The 25,804-nt window shown below is 48.2% G+C and overlaps 1 protein-coding gene and 2 non-coding genes across 4 annotated transcripts in view; all 3 read left to right on the forward strand.

The window, feature by feature from the left end:
* Positions 1-25,804, forward strand: part of HNRNPU (heterogeneous nuclear ribonucleoprotein U) — an 86,486-nt gene that overhangs the window by 46,937 nt on the left and 13,745 nt on the right. The window lies entirely within an intron of this gene.
* On the forward strand, positions 14,665-14,781 carry LOC134913579 (U5 spliceosomal RNA). The gene has a single exon (XR_010177296.1). It is a non-coding gene; the product is annotated as a U5 spliceosomal RNA (small nuclear RNA).
* On the forward strand, positions 16,329-16,443 carry LOC134913483 (U5 spliceosomal RNA). The gene has a single exon (XR_010177238.1). It is a non-coding gene; the product is annotated as a U5 spliceosomal RNA (small nuclear RNA).

Consider the following 25,804-nt stretch of genomic DNA (forward strand, 5'->3'; position numbering starts at 1 on the left):
GAAGAAGCGTGGGCTTCCCCCGATAAGAAACTAGTGATTTCTAAAAAGTTACTGATGGCGTACCCTTTCCCGCCAGAGGACAGGTTACGTTGGGAGACATCCCCGAGGGTGGATAAGGCGCTCACACGCTTATCAAAAAAGGTGGCACTGCCGTCTCAGGATACGGCCGCCTTAAAGGAGCCTGCGGATAGAAAGCAGGAGGCTATCCTGAAGTCTGTATATACACACTCAGGTACTATACTGAGACCTGCTATTGCTTCAGCATGGATGTGCAGTGCTGCAGCAGCATGGTCTGATTCCCTATCTGATAACATTGATTCCCTTGCTAACCATAGAGCATATTAAAGACGTAGTCTTATATATGAGAGATGCACAGAGGGATATTTGCTGGCTGGCATCTAGAATTAATGCAATGTCCATTTCTCTATCGTCCTAGTGGATGCTGGGGTTCCTGAAAGGACCATGGGGAATAGCGGCTCCGCAGGAGACAGGGCACAAAAAGTAAAGCTTTAGGATCAGGTGGTGTGCACTGGCTCCTCCCCCTATGACCCTCCTCCAAGCCTCAGTTAGATTTTTGTGCCCGGCCGAGAAGGGTGCAATCTAGGTGGCTCTCCTAAAGAGCTGCTTAGAAAAGTTTAGCTTAGGTTTTTTATTTTACAGTGAGTCCTGCTGGCAACAGGATCACTGCAACGAGGGACTTAGGGGAGAAGAAGTGAACTCACCTGCGTGCAGGATGGATTGGCTTCTTGGCTACTGGACATTAGCTCCAGAGGGACGATCACAGGTACAGCCTGGATGGTCACCGGAGCCTCGCCGCCGGCCCCCTTGCAGATGCTGAAACGAGAAGAGGTCCAGAATCGGGGCAGAAGACTCCTCAGTCTTCTTAAGGTAGCGCACAGCACTGCAGCTGTGCGCCATTTTCCTCTCAGCACACTTCACACGGCAGTCACTGAGGGTGCAGGGCGCTGGGAGGGGGGCGCCCTGGGAGGCAAATGAAAACCTTTTTTGGCTAAAAATACCTCACATATAGCCTCCGGGGGCTATATGGAGATATTTAACCCCTGCCAGAATCCGTTAAGAGCGGGAGACGAGGCCGCCGAAAAAGGGGCGGGGCCTATCTCCTCAGCACACAGCGCCATTTTCCCTCACAGAAAGGCTGGAGGGAAAGCTCCCAGGCTCTCCCCTGCACTGCACTACAGAAACAGGGTTAAAACAGAGAGGGGGGGCACTAATTTGGCGTTAGAAATATATAAAAGATGCTATAAGGGAAAACACTTATATAAGGTTGTCCCTATATAATTATAGCGTTTTTGGTGTGTGCTGGCAAACTCTCCCTCTGTCTCTCCAAAGGGCTAGTGGGTCCTGTCCTCTATCAGAGCATTCCCTGTGTGTGTGCTGTGTGTCGGTACGTGTGTCGACATGTTTGAGGACGATGTTGGTGAGGAGGCGGAGCAATTGCCTGTAATGGTGATGTCACTCTCTAGGGAGTCGACACCGGAATGGATGGCTTATTTAGGGAATTACGTGATAATGTCAACACGCTGCAAGGTCGGTTGACGACATGAGACGGCCGACAAACAATTAGTACCGGTCCAGACGTCTCAGAAACACCGTCAGGGGTTTTAAAACGCCCGTTTACTTTAGTCGGTCGACACAGACACGGACACTGAATCCAGTGTCGACGGTGAATAAACAAACGTATTCCTTATTAGGGCCACACGTTAAGGGCAATGAAGGAGGTGTTACATATTTCTGATACTACAAGTACCACAAAAGAGGGTATTATGTGGGATGTGAAAAAACTACCGTAGTTTTTCCTGAATCAGATAAATTAAATGAAGTGTGTGATGATGCGTGGGTTCCCCCCGATAGAAAATATGGGCGGTATACCCTTTCCCGCCAGAAGTTAGGGCGCGTTGGGAAACACCCCTTAGGGTGGATAAGGCGCTCACACGCTTATCAGAACAAGTGGCGGTACCGTCTATAGATAGGGCCGTCCTCAAGGAGCCAGCTGACAGGAGGCTGGAAAATATCATAAAAAGTATATACACACATACTGGTGTTATACTGCGACCAGCGATCGCCTCAGCCTGGATGTGCAGAGCTGGGGTGGCTTGGTCGGATTCCCTGACTAAAAATATTGATACCCTTGACAGGGACAGTATTTTATTGACTATAGAGCATTTGAAGGATGTATTTCTATATATGCGAGATGCACAGAGGGATATTTGCACTCTGGCATCAAGAGTAAGTGCGATGTCCATATCTGCCAGAAGATGTTTATGGACACGACAGTGGTCAGGTGATGCAGATTCCAAACGGCACAAAGGTGTAGTGCCGTATAAAGGAAGAGGAGTTATTTGGGGTCGGTCCATCGGACCTGGTGGCCAGGGCAACTGCTGGAAAATCCACCGTTTTTACCCTAAGTCACATCTCTGCAGAAAAAGACACCGTCTTTTCAGCTTCAGTCCTTTCGTCCCTATAAGAGTCATATCTGCCCAGGGATAGAGGAAAGGGAAGAAGACTGCAGCAGGCAGCCCATTCCCAGGAACAGAAGCGTTCCACCGCTTCTGACAAGCTCTCAGCATGACGCTGAGACCGTACAGGACCCCTGGATCCTACAAGTAGTATTCCAGGGGTACAGTTTGGAATGTCGAGACGTTTCCCCTGCGCAGGCTCCTGAAGTCTGCTTTACCAAGGTCTCCCTCCGACAAGGAGGCAGTATGGGAAAAAATTCACGAGCTGTATTCCCAGCAGGTGATAATTAAATTACCCCTCCTACAACAAGAAAAGGGGTATTATTCCACACTATATTGTGGTACTGAAGCCAGAAGGCTAGGTGAGACCTATTCTAAATCTAAAAAATTTTTGAACACTTACAAAGGTTCAAATCAAGATGGAGTCACTCAGAGCAGTGATAACGAACCGGGAAGAAGGGGACTATCTGGTGTCCCGAGACATCAGGGATGCTTACCTCCATGTCCCAAATTTGCCCTTATCACTAAGGGTACCTCAGGTTCGTGGTACAGAACTGTCACTATCAGTTTCTGACGCTGCCGTTTGGATTGTCTACGGCACCCCGGGTCTTTACCAAGGTAATGGCCGAAATGATGGTTCTTCTTCGAAGAAAAGGCGTCTTAATTATCCCTTACTTGGACGATCTCCTGATAAGGGCAAAGTCCAGGAAACAGTTGGAGGTCGGAGTAGCACTATCTCGGATACTGTTACAACAGCAGGGGTGGATTCTAAATATTCCAAAATCGCAGCTGATCCCGACAACAAGTCTCCTGTGCTTAGGGATGATTCTGGACACAGTCCAGAAAAAGGTGTTTCTCCCGGAAGAGAAAGCCAGGGAGTTATCCGAGCTAGTCAGGAACCTCCTAAAATCAGTGCATCATTGCACAAGGGCCATGGTAAAAAAATGGTGACTTCCTTCGAAGCAATTCCAGTCGGCAGATTTCATGCAAGAACTTTTCAGTGGGATCTGCTGGACAAATGGTCCGGATCGCATCTTCAGATGCATCAGCGGATAACCCTATATCCAAGGACAAGGGTGTCTCTCCTGTGGTGGTTACAGAGTGCTCATCTTCTAGAGGGCCGCAGATTCGGCATTCAGTTTTGGATGTTGGTGACCACGGAGGCCAGCCCGAGAGGCTGGGGAGCAGTCACACAAGGAAAAAATTTCCAGGGAGTGTGATCAAGTCTGGAGATTTTTCTCCACATAAATATAGCTAAGGGTAAATTTATAATGCTCTAAGCTTAGCAAGACCTCTGCTTCAAGGTCAGCCGGTATTGATCCAGTGGGATAAAACATCACGGCATTCGCCCACGTAAATAGACAGGGCGGCACAAGAAGCAGGAGGGCAGTGGCAAAAACTGCAAGGACTTTTCGCTGGGCGGAAAATCATGTGGTAGCACTGTCAGCAGTGTTTCATTCCGGGAATGGAAACTGGGAAGCAGACTTCCTCAGTAGGCACGACCTCCACCCGGCAGAGTGGGAACTTCATGGGAAAGTTTCCACATAATTGTAAACCGTTGGGAATTACCAAAGGTGGACATGATGGCGTCCCGTCTGAACAAAAAACGGGACAGGTATTGCGCCAGGTTAAGAGACCCTCAGGCAATAGCTGTGGACGTTCTGGTAACACCGTGGGTGTACCAGTCGGTGTATGTGTTCCATCCTCTGCTTTTCATACCTAAGGTACTGAGAATTATAAGACGTAGAGGAGTAAGAACTATACTCATGGCTCCGGATTGGCCAAGAAGGACTTGGTACCCGGAACTTCAAGAGATGCTCACAGAGGACTTATGGTCTCTGCCGCTAAGAAGGGACTTGTTTCAGCAAGTACCATGTCTGTTCCAAGACTTACCGCAGCTGCGTTTGACGGCATGGCGGTGTAACGCCGGATCCTAAGGGAAAAGGCATTCAGGAAGAGGTCATTCCTACCCTGGTCAAAGCCAGAAAGGAGGTGACCGCACAACATTATCACCACATGTGGCGAAAATATGTTGCGTGGTGTGAGGCCAGGAAGGCCCCACGAAGAAATTTCAACTCGGTCGATTCCTGCATTTCTTGCAAACAGGAGTGTCTATGGGCCTCAAATTGGGGTCCATTAAGGTTCAAATTTCGGCCCTGTCGATTTTTCTTCCAGAAAGAATTGGCTTCAGTTCCTGAAGTCCAGAAGTTTGTCAAGGGAGTATTGCATATACAACCCCCTTTTGTGCCTCCAGTGGCACTGTGGGATCTCAACGTAGTTCTGGGATTCCTCAAAACACATTGGTTTAAAACCAGTCAAATCTGTGGATTTGAAGCATCTCACATGAAAAGTGACCATGCTCTTGGACCTGGCCTGGACCAGGCGAGTGTCAAATTGGTGGTTTTTTCTCAAAAAAGCCATATCTGTTTGTCCATTCGGACAGGGCAGAGCTGCGGACTCGTCCCCAGTTCTCTCCCTAAGGTGGTGTCAGTGTTTCACCTGAACCAGCTTATTGTGGTGCCTTGCACCTACTAGGGACTTGGAGGACTCCAAGTTGCTAGATGTGGTCAGGGCCCTGAAAATATAGGTTCCAGGACGGCTGGAGTCAGGAAAACTGACTTGCTGTTATCCTGTATGCACCCAAAAAACTGGGTGCTCTTGCTTCTAAGCAGACTATTGCTAGTTGGATGTGTAATACAATTCAGCTTGCACATTCTGTGGCAGGCCTGCCACAGCCAAAATATGTAAATGCCCATTCCACAAGGAAGGTGGGCTCATCTTGGGCGGCTGCCCGAGAGGTCTCGGCTTTACAACTTTGCCGAGCGGCTATTTAGTCAGGGGCAAACACGTTTGTAAAATCCTACAAATTTGATACCCTGGCTAAGGAGGACCTGGAGTTCTCTCATTCGGTGCTGCAGAGTCATCCGCACTCTCCCGCCCGTTTGGGAGCTTTGGTATTATCCCCATGGTCCTTTCAGGAACCCCAGCATCCACTAGGACGATAGAGAAAATAAGAATTTACTTACCGATAATTCTATTTCTCGGAGTCCGTAGTGGATGCTGGGCGCCCATCCCAAGTGCGGATTATCTGCATTACTTGTACATAGTTACAAAAATCGGGTTATTATTGTTGTGAGCCATCTTTTCAGAGGCTCCGCTGTTATCATACTGTTAACTGGGTTCAGATCACAGGTTGTACAGTGTGATTGGTGTGGCTGGTATGAGTCTTACCCGGGATTCATAAATCCTTCCTTATTGTGTACGCTCGTCCGGGCACAGTACCTAACTGAGGCTTGGAGGAGGGTCATAGGGGGAGGAGCCAGTGCACACCACCTGATCCTAAAGCTTTACTTTTTGTGCCCTGTCTCCTGCGGAGCCGCTATTCCCCATGGTCCTTTCAGGAACCCCAGCATCCACTACGGACTCCGAGAAATAGAATTATCGGTAAGTAAATTCTTATTTTCTGCCAGGAGAGTATTATGGACTCGGCAGTGGACAGGTGATGCGGATTCTAAAAGGCACATGGAGGTTTTGCCTTACAAGGGTGAGGAATTGTTTGGGGATGGTCTCTCGGACCTCGTTTCCACAGCAACAGCTGGGAAGTCGCCATTTTTACCTCAGGTTCCCTCACAGCCTAAGAAAGCACCGTATTATCGGGTACAGTCCTTTCAGCCCCAGAAAGGCAAGCGGGTTAAAGGCGCGTCCTTTCTGCCCAGAGGTAGAGGGAAAAAGCTGCACCATACAGCCAGTTCCCAAGAACAAAAATCCTCCCCTGCTTCCACTAAATCCACCGCATGACGCTGGGGCTCCACTAGTGGAGCCAGGTGCGGTGGGGGCCCGTCTCGAACTTCAGCGACCGGTGGGTTTGCTCACAGGTGGATTCCTGGGTTCTATAAGTGGTATCTCAGGGATACAAGCTGGAGTTCGAGACGTCTCCCCCTCGCCGTTACCTCAAATCAGCCTTGCCAGCTACTCTCCAGGACAGGGAGGTAGTGCTAGCGGCAATTCACAAGCTGTACCTCCAGCAGGTGATAATAAAAGTTCCCCTCCTTCAACAGGGACGGGGTTACTATTCCACAATGTTTGTGGTACCGAAACCAGACGGTTCGGTGAGACCCATTCTAAATTTGAAATCCTTGAACACTTATATAAGGAAGTTCAAGTTCAAAATGGAATCGCTCAGGGCGGTTATTGCAAGCCTGGAAGAGGGGGATTACATGGTATCGCTGGACATCAAGGATGCTTACCTACATGTCCCCATTTACCCACCTCACCAGGTGTACCTCCGTTTCGTGGTACAGGACTGCCATTACCAATTCCAGATGTTGCCGTTTGGTCTGTCCACGGCACCGAGGTTATTTACCAAAGTAATGGCCGAAATGATGATACTCCTTCGAAAGAAGGGAGTTATAATTATCCCGTACTTGGACGATCTCCTTATAAAGGTGAGGTCCAGGGAGCAGTTGGTCGGAGTAGCACTATCTCAGGAAGTGCTACAACAGCACGGCTGGATTCTGAATATTCCAAAGTCGCAGCTGGTTCCTACGACGCGTTTACTGTTCCTGGGTATGATTCTGGACACAGAACAGAAGAAGGTGTTTCTCCCGGAGGAGAAGGCCAAGGAGTTGTCATCTCTGGTCAGAGACCTCCTGAAACCAAAACAGGTGTCGGTGCATCACTGCACGCGAGTCCTGGGAAAGATGGCAGCTTCTTACGAGGCAATTCCATTCGGCAGGTTCCATGCAAGGATCTTTCAGTGGGATCTGTTAGACAAGTGGTCCGTATCGCATCTTCAGATGCATCGGCTGATCACCCTGTCCCCGAGGGCCGGGGTGTCTCTGCTGTGGTGGCTGCAGAGTGCTCATCTTCTCGAGGGCCGCAGATTCGGCATACAGGACTGGGTCCTGGTGACCACGGATGCAAGCCTCCGAAGGTTGGGGGGCAGTCACTCAGGGAAGAAACTTCCAAGGACGAGTCAGGAGGCTTCCCTACACAAATATTCTGGAGCTAAGGGCCATTTACAATGCCCTAAATCTAGCACAACCCCTGCTTCAAAACCAGCCGGTGCTGATTCAGTCAGACAACATCACGGCGGTCGCCCATGTAAACCGACAGGGCGGCACAAGAAGCAGGATGGCGATGGCAGAAGCCACAAGGATTCTCCGATGGGCGGAAAATCACGTGATAGCACTGTTGGCAGTGTTCATTCTGGGAGTGGACAACTGGGAAGCAGACTTCCTCAGCAGGCACGACCTCCACCCGGGAGAGTGGGGACTTCATCCAGAAGTCTTCCTGCTGATTGTAAATCGTTGGGAAAGGCCACAGGTGGACATGATGGCGTCCCGCCTCAACAAAAAGCTAAAAAGATATTGCGCCAGGTCAAGGGACCCTCGGGCGATAGCTGTGGACGCTCTAGTGACACCGTGGGTGTACCAGTCGGTTTGTGTTCCCTCCTCTTCCTCTCATATCAAAGGTGCTGAGGATAATAAGTAAGAGAGGAGTAAGAACTATACTCATCGTTCCGGATTGGCCAAGAAGGACTTGGTACCCGGAACTAGAAGAAATGATCTCAGAGGACCCTTGGCCTCTGCCTTTCAGACAGGACCTGCTACAGCAGGGGCCCTGTCTGTTCCAAGACTTACCGCGGCTGCGTTTGACGGCATGGCGGTTAAACGCCGGATCTTGATGGAAAAGGGCATTCCGGTTGAAGTCATTCCTACGCTGATAAAAGCTAGGATGGATGTGACAGCAAAACATTATCACCGCATATGGCGAAAATATGTTGCTTGGTGTGAGGCTATGAAGGCCCCCACAGAAGAATTTCAGTTGGGTCGATTTCAGCTCTTCCTACAGTCAGGAGTGACTATAGGCCTAAAATTGGGATCCATTAAAGTCCAGATTTCGGCCCTGTCTATTTTCTTTCAAAAAGAACTGGCTTCACTGCCTGAAGGTCAGACGTTTGTTAAGGGAGTGCTGCATATTCAGCCTCCTATTGTGCCCCCAGTGGCACCTTGGGATCTCAACGTTGTGTTGGATTTCCTAAAATCACATTGGTTTGAGCCACTTCAGACCGTGGAATTAAAATATCTCGCGTGGAAAGTGGTCATGCTTTTGGCCTTGGCTTCGGCTAGGCGGGTGTCAGAATTGGCGGCTTTGTCCTGTAAAAGCCCCTATCTGATCTTCCATATGGACAGGGCAGAATTGAGGACTCGTCCCCAATTTCTCCCTAAGGTGGTATCAGCGTTTCATTTGAACCAACCTATTGTGGTGCCTGCGGCTACTTGGGACTTGGAGGCTTCCAAGTTGCTGGACGTAGTCCGGGCCCTGAAAATCTATGTTTCCAGGACGGCTAGAGTCAGAAAGACTGACTCGCTGTTTATCCTGCATGCACCCAACAAGCTGGGTGCTCCTGCTTCTAAGCAGACTATTGCTCGCTGGATCTGCTCCACAATTCAACTTGCACATTCTGCGGCTGGACTGCCGCATCCTAAATCAGTAAAAGCCCATTCCACGAGGAAGGTGGGCTCTTCTTGGGCGGCTGCCCCGAGGGGTCTCGGCTTTACAACTTTGCCGAGCTGCTACCTGGTCGGGATCAAACACGTTTGCAAAATTCTACAAGTTTGATACCCTGGCCGAGGAGGACCTTGAGTTTGCTCATTCGTGCTGCAGTCATCCGCACTCTCCCGCCCGTTTGGGAGCTTTGGTATAATCCCCATGGTCCTTACGGAGTTCCCAGCATCCACTAGGACGTCAGAGAAAATAAGAATTTACTCACCGGTAATTCTATTTCTCGTAGTCCGTAGTGGATGCTGGGCGCCCATCCCAAGTGCGGATTGTCTGCAATACTTGTATATAATTATTGCCTAACTTAAAGGGTTATTGTTATGAGCCATCTGTTCAGTGAGGCTCAGTTGTTATTCATACTGTTAACTGGGTATAGTTATCACGAGTTGTACGGTGTGATTGGTGTGGCTGGTATGAGTCTTACCCGGGATTCCAAATCCTTTCCTTGTAGTGTCAGCTCTTCTGGGCACAGTTTCCCTAACTGGTCTGGAGGAGGGGCATAGAGGGAGGAGCCAGTGCACACCAGTAGTCCTAATTCTTTCTTAGAGTGCCCAGTCTCCTGCGGAGCCCGTCTATTCCCCATGGTCCTTACGGAGTTCCCAGCATCCACTACGGACTACGAGAAATAGAATTACCGGTGAGTAAAATCTTATTTTTCTTTTACGTCCTAGAGGATGCTGGGGTCCAATTTAGTACCATGGGGTATAAACTGGTCCTTTGGGAGCCACTGTCACTTTAAGAGTTTAATAGTGTGGGCTGGCTCCTCCTACCAGACTCTGTTTACAAAATGTGCCCGGAAGAGCGGGTCACAGCTAGGGGAGCTCCTGGCAGTTTAGTTTTTTATTTCTAGAGTTTATTTTACTAGAAGGCTGCTGGCAACAGTCTCCCTGCTTCGTGGGGGTGGGGGAACCAACTTAAAGAGTTAATGGTCCTCTACTCCGCTGACAGGACACTGAGCTCCTGAGGGAACTGATTGCAATCCCACGAGGGGACCGCTCACTCCCCAGGCATGGCCGCCACCCCCTAACAGAGCCAGAAGATAGAGTGGTGAGTACAACGTTGGCGTCCCGATTAGCGAGTCGCCGACAGGTATGGCGGCACAAGGGTTGGAGCGCAGCTCTGACAGGCTGCGCTCCTGGAAGGCTCGGCAACATGCACATGTCGACGCTTGAGGGGCATTCTGAGCCAGCGCATTAACCCTACACTGGTCACATTAGTTAACGGGCTAATCCCGCTGTTAACACACACACAACCTCAGGCCAGTATAAAGAATAAGTGCGGGAAGCCGTGCGCCATTACAGGGGACTGGGCTTCCTCTCAGAGCGGCTCCAGCACTCACCTCACCAGCGCCATTTTCTCCCTGCAGATAACACTGACAGGGAGCGCTGCCCTCCACATAACTCCAGGAATACAGGGTGTTATAGCCAGGGAAGGGGGGGGTGGGGAGGAGGAGTGTGTGATAACAGTACTAGCTACCCGATTAAGGTTAGCTAGTTAGCGCCGGGCTTTTATCATAATAACAGCCTACAAGGGCGCTGTGTGGCTGGCTTCTTATACTCTGACTGTACTTTGGGGAAACTGCGTCTGACCTTTTCCTGTGTGTGAGTGTGATCCCACCTTACCATGTCTAGGGACTCTGTGTCCTTTGCAGCAGAATGTATATCTTCTCCTAAGGAGTCTATTCCATGTACTCAAGACTGTAATGTAATTTATTTTTCATCCACTAGGGGTCATTGGAGTACTCTTGGGATATGGACGGCTTTAGCAAGAACAGGGCACTGAATATTTAAATTTAGAACACTCCACCTCTCCATATCCCAGAGTACCTCAGTGTTTTTTCTGTGCTCACAGCACTAACAAGGCTTGTGTGGAGCTCCCACACTTAGTTGAATATTTTATTAATTTTTCATTTTTACCTTTAACTTTTTCCTTTTGCACTTAGCACATCCCTTCCCAGTTTCTGTAAAAACATGGGTCCGGGATAGTGCCGCTGCACGGAGGCAGCGCATGGCGTGTCGGTCCTCACAAAGAGCACCCTCACAGCCACACGCAGCTCACACCTGCTGGAAAGGCTGGACGGAGCTTACAGAAGAAGCTCCGTCATAGCCCTCACTACATGCGGCACGACGAGCAAGGTATGCTGGGGGGGGGGGGGTCAGGGCGGTCGGCTCACGCTCCTTTACCGCCGGCCCGCCGCTGATTACAGGCCCCCGCTCTCGCCGCTGATTACAGGCGCCCGCTCTCGCCGCTGATTACAGGCGCCCGCTCTCGCCGCTGATTACAGGCGCCCGCTCTCGCCGCTGATTACAGGCGCCCGCTCTCGCCGCTGATTACAGGCGCCCGCTCTCGCCGCTGATTACAGGCGCCCGCTCTCGCCGCTGATTACCCGGCCGCCGCTGTACGAGGCCGCCCGAGCCAGCCGCTCTACACTGCCGTTGCCTACGGGGACATCGCTCGGAGCGGCCGAACGTCACTCAGACGCCGGCCGCTCTTCCGGACCGCAGCTACCCGGCGCTATACACAGCGCTCCCCTGCTTCCGCTAGGCTCCCGGCACCCGCTCTACATGAGGGGAGCAGTAGGGGGGAGAAGCTACCTCGCAAGCAGCGTAAATGGGGGAGTAAATGCCCATAGCAGCAGCACCATATAGCAAGGCTGCAGGGGTTAATAAGATGGGCTGTTTAGCTTTTTAAACAGGGAGTTAGTTACAGGCTATCAGTGTAATAACCTAAGCTATGTTTCTAACTGTAAGCATGGCAGCCATTTTTAACCATGCTTCCTGTTTTTTCTGTTTCGGATTCCAGAACGTTCTTGTCCTACATCTCTACTCCACCGGAGGCACAGGGGTGTTAGTGGGAATTTGGGATCAGATTTCATATAGTACTGGCCTACACACACCTTAGTACACCTTTACTGAGTCGTGCAAGTGTCTGTCTTTTGTATCTTGTATTGTCTTCTGCATAATGAGTAAGGCACCAGCATTCACTGCAAGGTCTGTAAGAGCTGATGGATCTACCACATGTACAGTATGTTTTGTGAAATCAGCTACAAATACAATTTCGGCTCCGGTTTCTAAGCTGGTTTCATCCCCGGACCCCCCATTGGAAATGCTAGCCAATGTCTTGGCTGGGTTGCAATCATAATTGGCCGCCGCTCGACAAGAGTGGGAAGCAAAAGATCTGAGTCTCGGGTGAGACCGCCAGAACTACCTGAGGGGTCTCAGCCTTGCCACATGTCCAAGTCCACTTTGGGTAGATGGGATAAATTTAATTTGTCTTATGATTTACCAGTTTCCGCTGAGGGGAAGCTCCCCAGCCTCTCCCCTGCAGTTACACGGTAGAAGAGGGTAAAAAGAGAGGGGGGGGGGGGGGGGGCACATAATTAGGTGCAAAAATCAATATAAACAGCAGTTACTGGGTTAACATTAAGTTACTGTGTTATTCCTGGGTTAATAGCGCTGGGGTGTGTGCTGGCATACTCTCTCTCTCTCTCCAAAGGGCCTTGTGGGGGAATTGTCTTCAGATGAGCATTCCCTGAGTGTGTGGTGTGTCGGTACGTGTGTGTTGACATGTCTGAGGTAAAACACCTGTTTGGATATGTGTAATTAAGTGCTAAGGTGAATTTATTGCACAAAAGATTAGAGAACAGACAGGGAATCTACCCATGTCTGTCCCTATGTCGCAGAGACCTTCAGAGTCTCTCAATGATCACTATCCAAAATAATAGACATTGATATCGACACAGAGTCTGACTCCAGTGTCGACTACGATAATGCAAAGTTACAGCCAAAATGGCAGAAAAGTATTCAATATATGATTATTGTAATAAAAGATGATTTGCATATCACTGATGACTCTCAGGGAGTATCCTTTCTTTATCATCCACTAGGGGTCACTGGAGTACTCTTGGGATATGGACGGGCGTAGCCGAACAAGGGCACTGAATATTTAAATTTAGGACCCTCCCCCCCCTCCATATCCCCGAGTACCTCAGTGTACGACCTCAGTGTTTTTTCGGTGCTCACAGCACGAACAAGGCTTGTGGTATATCCACACTTGGATTTTTATTTTTAAATTTTTATTTTTAATTTTTATTTTTACACTTAGCACATCCCTTCCCAGTTTCTGGAAAAACATGGGTCCGGGATAGTGCCGCTGCACGGGCAGCGAATGGCGTGTCGGTCCTCACAAAGAGCACCCTCACAGCCACAGGCGCTACAAGACAGCGCATGGCGTGTCGGTCCTCACAAAGAGCACCCTCACAGCCACAGGCAGACTGTCTCCTACTGCAACTGGACGGAGATTACAAGCCCCGTCACAGCCAGGAGGAGAGCTGAAAACTGGACGGTGCTTACAGTAAGAAGCCCCGTCACAGCCAGGATGGAAGCCCCGTCACAATCTGGACGGAGCTTACAGAAGTGCGACACTAAGGTATGGTGGGGGGGGGTCAGGGCGGTCAGCTCACGCTGCCGCCCTGCTGTGTGGGAAAGCATTTATTTTTACCGCTGCTTTGCCCGCCGCTTACAGAGACCCCGCTGAACGAGAGAGCGGCCGCACGTCACTCACAGACGCCGGCCGCTCTCCCAGCCACTGTACCAGTACTCTGCCACTGTAACCGAGCGGCCGCACGTCACTCAGACGCCGGCCGCTCTCCCAGCAGGGGTGATAACCGAGCGGCCGCACGTCACTCAGACGCCGGCCGCTCTCCCAGCAGGGGGGTGATAACCGAGCGGCCGCACGTCACTCAGACGCCGGCCGCTCTCCCAGCACGGTAACCGAGCGGCCGCACGTCACTCAGACGCCGGCCGCTCTCCCAGCCACTGTACGCGAGCGCCGCTCAAGCAGCCACTCTGCGTACCCGGGTCTAAAGCTCCGAGCGGCCGTACGTCACTAAAGACGCCGGCCGCTCTTCCAGCGCTGCACCCGGCCACTGCTGTATGAGGCGCCGCCCGTTCCTAGGGCTCCCCGGCGCAATATAGCAGCGCTCCCCGGGTTTCCCCAAGCTCCCTGCACTCGCTTCCGGCGCTGCACAGGGAGAAGCTACATCACAAGCAGCGCGGCTGCGGGGGGGGTGACGGTGAGTAAAGCCCATAGCAGCAGCAAAGGCTGCATGGGTTAATACACTGCTCAGTTCTAAATAAGACACTGCTCAGTTCTAAATAAAACAGTTAATGAAAATAACTGGAAGGCTAACTAAAGTATAAGGCTGCATAATGTATTGTAAACTGCACGGAGTTTACTGTATAATAGACCTGTAACTGTAGAATAGGCTATTGAGCCTATATTTAAGGTATAATAGGCTATTAAGCCTATATATTAACGCTGCAGCAGGTAACCTGTCCTGTGATTTTCAGTGGAAGCATGGCATGAGGTCATTTTAATCATTGCTGTTCTTCCAGGTTATAATTCCAGACCCATACACCTATACTCCACAAGGAGGCGCAGGGGTGTTAGTAGGAATTTTTGGTTCAGGTTTTCACATAAGTTAGCCATGTAATCTGTATTTCTAATTAATTCTAGAACATTCCTGCCCTACATCTCTCAGCCACCAGAGGCGCAGGGAAGTTAGTAGGAATTTGGTTCGGGTTTCATATGCCCATGTGAACTGCTTTTCACATAAAAGAAAATGTTTTGATTTCTCTTCATATCTAATAAATCTTTCGTTTGTTGCTAAAGATTTCCGTAGAGAGAAACAAGCTTGATAACATATATATATATATGACACATAATAACTTCATTAAGTCGTGCAAGTGTCTGTCTATTGCCTATTATTTTATGGTGTCTGTCTACATAGCGAGTAAGGCTATAGTGCAGACTAGAAATAATTTTAAAAATCCTATGTTAACATTGGCAATTCAAATTAAAAGAGCGGTAACATCGGAGTCTCGGAATGACTCCGCCAGCCCTAACAAAAGACAGTCTTCCAAAGGGCCAATTTTCCTTTGGGTACCAGAGTGTTTATTTAACTCGATTCTATGTCAAATTATAACTACGAGTGAAAAGGGTACATTAGACCAGCACTCAGATAGTGCGGGGGGGTTGTTAACAACCATACATAATCGTTTCCAAAAGGACGCGACCCGCCATTGCTAGATGATTTTCTGTCAAAAACCCAGGATACATTTGGGTCACTAGAATCTATGTATCAAACAATGACGATCACTGGTAAAAGAAGCCGCAGAGTATATCTGTAAAGCTTCTGCTAACGCCGGTTATTTTCATTGTCGCTAGTTAAGCGCGACAAGGCCAGAGCCTGGTTGCTCATAAATTTGAGTATATTTGTAACGGCGTTTTATCCCTTTATAAGGAACAGTCACGCCTTGTAACGACAGGACGTTACAGTCAGCAAGCCAGTGGTTTGATGACTTCTTTTACAATTGTGGAAGCGCGTCTTTACATGTTACATTTGCGAGGTTTCAGGACTTCAACTCATACAGGTCTCAGCTATTTACAGCTTAAAGGACAAAACTGCCTCTGTCAAACGGTTGGCAGGTTGTCATTTAGTCTTTGCTGGTTTATAAACCAGGCAGTAGTACGCCAACAGAGTCAGAGTTACTTATTCCCCTCTGTTTGAGCAAAACCAAACAGCTCCGTTGCAATATCAATCAGCAAGTCATTTACTACAGTTCGAAAATGGATTTTCTGCGGTTAGTATTGGCTTATTGGAGCCACACAATTGCAGAATTGCATTTGAATGCGTATTTACCCAGTCCGGTTTGTTCTTCACAGGTTCTAGCGGTTGCAGATCGCCACAACCATTAACCATTTCATGTCTACCGTTGTTTATCGCTTTGGGTATTTACCAAAGGGAGGTTGGGATGATAACTCATCTCACATAAGAACTCTGTCTCAACAAAGTTCCTTTAACTTGCGCTACTAAGGTATACTGCGGTAGCAGATCAAGTTCGAAAACAATCACATCTAATTCCGTCTAAACGATGTCAATGCTTCGGTAAGATGATAAATACGGTAAGACTTTTACCTACTACACCAGCAATAACAAATGTACGTCTAGTAATTAGTGCAAAACACGCACACTAGCGGTACATTGGTGTATTCACCTATTAAGAATAAAGATGTGTTTTCAATTTAGTTCGCCACCCTTCACTCGCGTTTCCCACAGAGGGAAAAGGGTGCATATACTCTGGACGACAGTCGCAGAGGGTCAGGATTTGTAGTTAAAATCAGCAACAAAGGTTCTAAAACACGACAGATTGCTGTCGATAAAGGTCCTAGAACTCTGTGCATTTTACAATGCAATACATGATTCGCTTCAGTCTGACCAGGTATATACTCTGGTTTCTCTTAAGAACGAATAAATCTTTCGCCTTTTACTAAATATTTCTGTAGAGAGGAATAACCGTGAGTTTCATGTAATTTTTTGATGCCTGCCTCACGCTGGGCTTAAGCAGTCAAACAAGGCAGCGGCAGTTGCATACACAACAACCAGTAAGAACCAAGAAGCCGCATGGTAATGCAGCATGTGACTCAAATCCTCAATGGCTTAGAACACCATTATGTGAAAATGTCAAGAGATCATTACGTGAGTGGACATCTGTTAGACAGAGGATCTCACCCGTCAGGATTTGGATCCTGAAAACTGGACATTAAATCCAGAGGTGTTTCATATGGGAGTCCACAGAAGGGGGTTACCCTCAAGTATACATGATGGCATCTCGCCACAATTACAAAAGCTCAGTATGTGTACAAAACAGATCACAAGGGCAGTGGCGGTGGAGTCTCTCACATTCATGTGGTCATTCAGCATCGTGTATCTGGCTCCACCAGTTTCAGCTGCTCTCTCCGTTGTCAAAACGGCTCATAAGACAGTTTGTCACAGTCATACTGGTGGTAGCTCATGGGTTTCGGAGAAGTTGCTTCTCGAATGTTCAAGGAATACTTGCACACGATCTTGACCCGCTCATAATACGTCCAACCTGTTACATCAGGGAACGTTAGTTTACCCATAGTTACCTATGTACCTATTATCTATGTACCGCAGCTGCGGTTGACGGGAGGAGGGTGCAGACCGCCCTCTTAAGAAATTGAGCATTACAGTATCGGTTATACTAACCAGGTTACGAAATGGTAAGCCGTTTAAGGCAGCTAATTTTTACAAAATTTCGTGTGCTTACATAGGGTGTAAACCTCGGAAGTTTCCAACATCATCCTTCAAGTAACCCGTATTCTGTTAAACAGGGTGGGATGGAAAACTGCGTTGATCTGCACGAAGAGTGCAGGTATCTGTGTGGTAAACTTAATTTCAAAGACGTTTGCCTCTATTGGCGTCTGTACACATCTTTATACAAGGTGTCATCAAAGTTCACACTCTATTTATCCCACCTACAGCGCCAGGCGACTTGAAGTTGGGTTCAGATTTCTTACAGTTTTCATATTTTGAACCCTTTCAACAAATGGGAATTAAGTTTCTCACTTTGGAAAACAATTTTCTTATAGCCTTGGCTTCAGCAAGGGTTTTGTTTTCATATTTGGGTGCCTTGTATTCCAAGCCACCGTATTTGAGTTTTCTCATGACAAAGCAGATCTTCGGACGAATCACGCTTTCGTATTCTTCACATCAATATACCAATAGGGGTTCCTGTGTGGACAGCACATTCTAGAACTCTGAATGTGGTACACGCATTACGCGTTTATATATGTCCCGAACGTCAACAGTACGTGATATGCATACGTTGTTTGTTCTCTATGATACTGCCAACTGGGGTTAGCCAGTTTCTTAGCAGACATTATCCAGTTGGGTAATAATAATGACTACAAGTCAGGTTTACTTTAAGGCTAAGTTACAATCGCCTACGTCAGTAATAGCTCATCCCACAGGTTCTGTGGGAATGTCAGACCCAGTGGGTCGTGGAGTGTCTAAAACGCGGCTATATAGCCTTCATGTGCACCATGTTGGTGCACGTTTACACGTTATAAATGGTGGCGCCATCAGCATCTAGCTTTCGGCTGCCTACTGTTACAAGTATCAAACAGCTCTCCCGCCCACGAGGGAAGCTTTGGTACGTCCCAAGAGTACTCCAGTGACCCCTAGTGGATGATAAAGAAAATAGGATTTTGGTACTTACCAGGTAAATCCTTTTCTTTGAATCCATAGGGGGCACTGGACGCCCACCCAGAGCAGTTTTACCTGGGTTGTTTTAAGCTCAAGGGAGCTTAGGGTAACAAGTTTTACTTCATTGATATTAAGCTCAGAGGAGCTTATGGTAACACATTTTCACCGATTGGTTCAAATTTATAAAGTTCTATCGGTTATGGTGTCAACTGTTTAGTTGACAGTAAGGTTATGGGTCAACATTGTTGTTGTCCGTTATGTTATAGGTATTCTCCATTGTCAACCTCTCTATATCGTTCCTGTTCGCTCAGTAAAAAACACTGAGGTCGTACACTGAGGTACTCGGGGATATGGAGGGGGGGGAGGGTCCTAAATTTAAATATTCAGTGCCCTTGTTCGGCTACGCCCGTCCATATCCCAAGAGTACTCCAGTGCCCCCTATGGATTCAAAGAAAAGGATTTACCTGGTAAGTACCAAAATCCTATTTTCCCTACTAGGTCCAGGATACGATGGGAATCTTCCCCTAGGGTGTCACGTTTGCCCTAAAGGTAGCCCTGACGTAACAGCTATCCTCAGGGATCCTGCAGGTAGCGTGCACATTCTGGTACACTACTCAGACCGGCGATTGTGTCGGCATGGGTTTATAGCGCTGTGGCAGCGTGGACAGGTACCTTATCAGCAGAGATTGAGACCCTAGTATGTATTATATGTATAAAGAGATATATATTAAAGATGCTGTCTTAAGAGAGAGAGATATATATCGATATAGATATATATATCTGGCATGGACCGGCACTCCCACTATAGGAAAAACTGTGTGCCCTGGTGCCCTCTGGTGTAAATAGGTAAAGCGAAGGCGATGAAGCAATCAGCGGCACTCAGGGTCTTAGGTGATAATCAAATGTATTAAAAAATCACAGCATGAATCCCAACGTTTCGGGACACACAGTACAGCAGTATGACCCGGCACTCCTTATGCTCCCCAGCGTTGTTGGTAACTTGCCCCCGTGCCTTCACCTCCTGGAAGTACTCCCCTTTATAGCGATGGCGATGAGAGCGGCACTGGGAGACGTGATAAACGAGTTGAAGAAAAAAAGTGCTTTTATTGTATCTACGTTTCGGGGACGCAGCCCCTTCGTCAGGATGCAGTGTATAATAATGTACAGTGTTTAAATACCTGTGCAGGTAGAGGTTACTCACCGTCTCCAGCCGTCACGCCGCCCAGATCCCGGAACTGACGTCGCTACCCTCTCAGGAAGTGACGCGTCACCGGTCCGTCTAGCCGGCGTACTCGGGCTGTGGGAGATAGGTAACCATGACAACGTCAACAATTTTCGTGAATTTCACAAAATAAACAAAACGTGCAGTGTAAAATGCTCAAACCGCGTTGTCATTGTTACATATATGTGCAATCGATTAGACAAAAACCATACTTATATTGCTCATAGATGTTATAGCCGACTTTGCAGTGTGTTTAAAACGGTAAACAGCTAGATTCAAATATATGATAAAAATCATTTAGATAATCTGGACGGCGTGACGGCTGGAGGCGGTGAGTAACCTCTACCTGCACAGGTATTTAAACACTGTACATTATTATACACTGCATCCTGACGAAGGGGCTGCGTCCCCGAAACGTAGATACAAAAAAAAGCACTTTTTTTCTTCAACTCGTTTATCACGTGCCGCTCTCATCGCTATATATATATATATATATATATATATATATAAAAACATGCCCAAAGAGACATGCGTCTACTGGGTCCTAGAGTCAAAGCAATGTCTATTTCTACTTGACGTGTCCTGTAGAATATGCAATGGACAGATGATGCCGACTTAAGAGGCATATGGAAGGCTGAGGATTGTGTGGAGAAGGGTTCTCGGACCTGGTCTCCACAGCTATAGCTGGTAATTCTGATATTTCTTTTTCATCCACTAGGGGTCACTGGAGTACTCTTGGGTTATGGACTGGGCGTAGCTGGAAATGGCACATATTTAAATATTTAAATTAGTAACTGGCCATCCCCTCCATAATCCCATAGAGCCTTCAGTATTTTTCTGTGCCTCTAGCGGAAGGTACGGAGGACTGAATGTCCTGCGATTCTTCAAGCAAGATTATTTTAGATTTTTATACCTGATCCCTTCCCAACTTATCAGAGAAGTTCGGGTTAGGGATCATTGGTGCTGCATTAGCAGCAGATGGTCTGCCGGCGCTCATACAAAGGGCCCCGCCATTGACTAAAATCAGCGCAGCTGATTGCAGCCACGGGCTGCACAAGGACGCAGGACGGCGCTTACAGAAAAGTCCCGTCATGGCCTGTGCAGGTGGTGCAGGTACTGAGCGGTAGGCAGCTCTCACTGCCGCCGCTCACTTACTTACTTTTTCGATCTATTGCGGCGGTCAGCTCACGCTGCCGCCCATTATGGGGGGATTGTATGTGTTTATATGTAAACGTTCCCCTGCTGCCTGCCACTAGATACACCTTGCTGCCACTATAGAGGGAGCCAGCGAGCGAACCCCGGCACTGCCGCAGGGCCGCTCGACCTTCCCTGGATCCCTTCATTACAGCACCCGGCGCCGCGGGGCGCTTGCAATAACTAGCGAGCGGTTCCCGCCACTACCGCCGGAACGCTCGCCGCTCCCCGTCTCTCCGGCGTCCGCGTAATCCGTCCTCCTTCCTACGGCTCTGGTGGGGTGAGCGGCCGAGATGACCTCAGCTGCTGCCGCGGCCCGCTCTGGCGGCCGCTCACCAATCTCCGGCGTGCAGTCCTTCACACGGCCGCTGTAAGACTCGCACTCCCCGTCTGCTGAACAACGGGGGGGGGGGGAGCAGTAAAAGAAGAAAGTGGGGGAAGTCGGCAGCCAGAATAAAGGCTGCACCTGCAAATAATACTCATCTGCAGGAGAGAGAGGGGGGAGGAAACCCGCAGGGAGGCCCCAATAACTAAGCTGCGTTTAGGCAGCAAAATAATCAGGATTTTAAGCCTGTGGCCAATATCAGAGTCTCTGTTACTTATACAATATGCCTGTCGGTGTGTATCTGTGTATGTATGTATGTATGTATATATATATATAAGTGTATGTGTAGGTATTTTTGTGATGGTATACAGGTATGTATCTGCATATACATGTATTAATATATATCTATATGTTTATGTATATGGAACTTGGTGTATCGGCAATCTTGCAATCAGCAAGCACATGGCCGGACACCATTTTAACATTACTTCCTGGTTCTTCCCAGGAAGTTGCTGCCCTACAACACTCGGCCTCTAGAGGAGCCGGGGTGTTAGGAATTTTATTTTCTTGGTTTTGTACAGCACAAGACGAACACGTGTGCTGTAATGTAGATTTATACACACTTTATTTACGTGGTAATAAGTCACGGTACTGGTCTATCCTTCTGTACTTGTCCGTGTACATAAGGAGTACGTCTAAGACATAGCAGCTTCGCTGCAGAGTCCGTCGGACAAATAAGACTGCACATACGCACTATTGCCGTTCCTCGTTGGCGGAGGCTGGCGTATATACTGACTGTGAACAATTGTTGTTATTGTTTTATAATTTGACGGTTTCAGAGATACCCGTCGCAGTGTGTCCTACAGTATACAGCAGTAGGGGTGTTTAACCTGGTTTAGGCCCGGTTTCGGCTTAACAGGGCAGTGGTTGCATGGCAAAACAGTTCACGTTTGCCCTACAAGAAGAACACCTTACGCTTCTCGCTGATCACACTTGTGAATCTGCTCAATATCTAGGTACAGTTTCTGTGGACGTCAGCCAGTTTAGTTCTCGCTTTTCAGTTTCACTAGTGCGGCACGACCTGCTTTTTCGCTACGTGCTTAACAGGACGGTGTCCGTTTCTAAACGAGAATAGAAACATTACCTTACACTGCCCACAGGTTTCGTCCTGTCTTGGACAAATTCCTGAATAAATATACTCAGGGTATAGTCTTTACATCTCGGTCCTTTCGGGCCCGTGCTACAGAAACAGCCACAGGCGGGTCAGGTGGTAGTGAACGTGGTTTTTGATAACCTCTAATTGTCTGATTGTCGTCAAAATACGGTTAAAGTGCTGCCACCTACTTCCAGCCATCTTTAACCAGGGTTTCAGTGGCGTTTACAGCTAAGCCACTGAAAAGCCAGGGCTAGAATGAGTTTCCAGCCCATCGCCGATCGTCAGTTGTGGGCATCCACAGTTGGGGGATCCGCAATTTTGGGTTCGCAGTTTTCCAGACAAAGGTTGATTGTTTTCCACCATTGCAATTTGCAAGACGGGTCTGCCTGTGTCAGAAGATAAAATCGCGGTTCTGCACACCGCCATACAAGCTCTAGTAGATTGAGCACTTTGACTGCAGTCAACAACAGAGTCACGGTCATTATTCCAGTTTGGGGTGGTTCCAAAGCTGGCTGAATCTGTCAGTCCGATACTGACCCTTCAGGTCAATCAGGGCGTCGCTTACTACACATTCATGAATACCTGCAGTTGGTGACTACAGGTTGAAATCCACAGTGATTCTGGATTTCAACAAGAATAAGTACTTAGACGCATCAGGCCTACTTAAGTTTGCAGTAAACCATTCTCGCTTTCAAGCGCTACCGTTTTGGCTTCGTATGGCGCCTAGGGTTGTCACAAGTAATGGCTATCGTGATAGCTCATCCCTGGAAGTGATAACAGTTCCGTGTTTTGCAGATCTTCTCATTAAAGCTCCGTCTCAAAACTTCGTCATGCAACGGCCCTTACTAACGTACAATGGCGTTGTTCAGCACGGTTAGATTGTTAACCTAGAGATATCAAGCCTCATTCCGTAATAACGGGCTCTTGCTTAGGGATAATTCCGTGATTACACTGATTTACCTGCCTGAACATACCACACAAACTGTTCGTCATCACGTACAGTTCGTACGCAAGCCACGGACAGTCTTGATCCGTTTGGCCTTTTGCCTATTGGAAAGGAGAGTGACGTCTTTCCGACGCACTCTACTTCGCAAGGAGTCGCTCAGGTCATTTTCACCTGGAAGTTCTTGCACGCTCCTACAAGGTCATCAAATAGTACGGTTGTCTCTAAGGGCCAGAGTTTCACTACTCTAGTGGCTCCAAGTACATAATTTTACCGCAGGGACAATGTTCGGCGCCTGGAATTGGATAATTCTAAATATGAACGCGAGTCTCAGAGGTTGGGGACCTGGGGTCCCAAATGATCAACTTCACAGATCACGGAAGATTTCGGTCAAACGCGCTGCGGCAAGCGGGCCACATGCTCCGTTCTCAGACTGTCCAAGTGCGGTCAGACAACACAACGGCGATCGCATACATCACCGATCAAGGACGGAATCGAAGTCGCATGACCATGCGGCAAGTTGCTCGATGTTCATTCTGGGAGTGAACAGCTGGAAGGCAGCTTATTCCAGGACACTGAACATTGAATTCTTAAGTGTTCCAGATGTTGGTCCAGCGGTGGAGTTACCCACATGGGTATCTATTGGCATCTCGCAAAAACAAATATAAAAAAAAAAAAACATCCAAGTATGTGTCCATCCCAGTATGTGTCCAGTACAAGAGCTCCGAAGGCAGCAGCTGTGGATGCTCTCACGATCGCGTGGCTGTACAGCGTTGTGAATCTGTTACGTTTACGCTGCTTCCTCGGGTACTAAAGTGGATCATACAAGACTCCATGACAGTCATACTAGTGGCGCCACATTGGCCTCGGAGGCCATGATTCTTGGATATCCGCGAACTACTCGCAGCCGATCCTTCACCGCTCTCGCCACGTCCGGACCTGTACCACTAGGGTCAGTTCTTTTACCCCGATTTAGCGTGGCAGCGTTTGACGGGGTGGCTGTTCCAAGCGCTCTCTTAAGAACGGATGGCATTCCAGAATCTGGTATACAAACCATGTTAGGGGCTGGGAAGCCAGTACGGCAGCTCATTATCACAAGGTTTAGCGTGCCTCTATAGGTTGGTGTGACGCTCAGAAGTTTCCAACATCATTTTCAAGTTATCCCGTCTTTTAATATTTTTACAGACTGGGTTTGGTGAAGGATTATATTCTACCCTCAAGGTGCAGGTCTCTGCATGTCAATTTACCTGCAAAGGTGTTTGGCTCCTTTGCTGATTGTACACACTTTCCTGCACGGTGTCCTCAGACGACCTCCATTTATACCACCTACAGCGCCATGGGACGTGATCTGGTTTTACCACCTACAGCGCCATGGGACGTGATCTGGTTTTAGGTTTTTTATTTACAGTCTTCATTTGTTGAATTCTTACAACAAGTGGATGTTACGTTTATCAATTGGTAAACACTTTTCTCTTAGCCTCTCAGCAAGGCGTGTTTTAACATAGGGTGGCTTGCATGACAAGGCCCCAAATCTGGTGTTTTATGGTCATAGGGTTGAACTTCGCACAAATTCCGTGTTCCAGTCAAAGATTGTATAATGTCACGCATCAATTAATTAATGTAGTTCCTCGGTTATCAATATGTTCGAGAACTTAAGTTACTTTGAATGTGGTACGCGCACTACGCGTTTATGTAACCCAAACAATTGTACGTAGAACAGACACATTGTTCTCTATAATGTGGTGAAGATGGCTATACAAGCTTCCAAGCAGTCCTTGTGTCATACGTCAGGCTTAGCTTCATAATAGGCTACAACGCCTACATCAGGGTCAGACCATTCCAAACGTTCTAGTGGACGTCATAAGCGGGCTTCAACCGCCTACGTCAGTGTCAGACCATTCCATACGTTCTTTAGGAACGTCAGGAGCAGCAGGTCATGGAGTTTCTACGAAACAGCGTAGATGAGCTGCTACATGGTCATCAGTGCATGACCATCAGTGCACATGTTGGTGCGCTTTTACAGGTTGGCTACGTTTGCGGCATCAGCATTTAGCTTTGGCCGTGTAGTGTTACAGGTGCCAAACAGCTCTCCCACCCAACGGGAAACTTTGGTACGTCCCAAGAGTACTCCAGTGACCCCTAGTGGATGAAAAAGAAAATAGGATTTTGGTACTTACCAGGTAAATCCTTTTCTTTGAATCCATAGGGGGCACTGGACGCCCACCCAGAGCAGTTTACCTGTCTTGTGGTAAGGTCTGTGGATCTTATGGTAACACTTTATCACCAATGCATTCGATGTTATGGTATCAACTGATTGTTATCAGTTCCGTTATGTGTCAACTTTAGGGTTGACCATTATATTATAATGTTATAGGTTCATATAATGTTATATGTAATTCTCTATGGTTCATCCTCTCTATCACTCCTGTTCGGCCCAGTAAAAATACTGAAGGCTCTATGGGATTATGGAGGGGATGGCCAGTTACTAATTTAAATATTTAAATATGTGCCGTTTCCGGCTACGCCCAGTCCATAACACAAGAGTACTCCAGTGCCCCCTATGGATTCAAAGAAAAGGATTTACCTGGTAAGTACCAAAATCCTATTTTTGCCTTCTATTCCTGCACAGCCTAGGAAAGCACGACATTATCAAATGCAGCCTTTCAAACAAAGAAACAAAGTCTGAGGTGCGTCCTTTCTTGCCAGAGGCAGGGGCAGAGGAAAGAAGCTGCACAACACAGCTAGTTCCCAGGAACAGAAGTCCTCCCCGGCCTCTACAAAATCCACCGCATGTCGCTGGGGCTTCACAAGGGGAGCTAGGCCCGGTGGGGGCACGCCTTCGTAAGTTCAGCC

Source organism: Pseudophryne corroboree, chromosome 4, assembly GCF_028390025.1.
Source record: "Pseudophryne corroboree isolate aPseCor3 chromosome 4, aPseCor3.hap2, whole genome shotgun sequence".
Lineage (NCBI taxonomy): Eukaryota > Metazoa > Chordata > Amphibia > Anura > Myobatrachidae > Pseudophryne > Pseudophryne corroboree.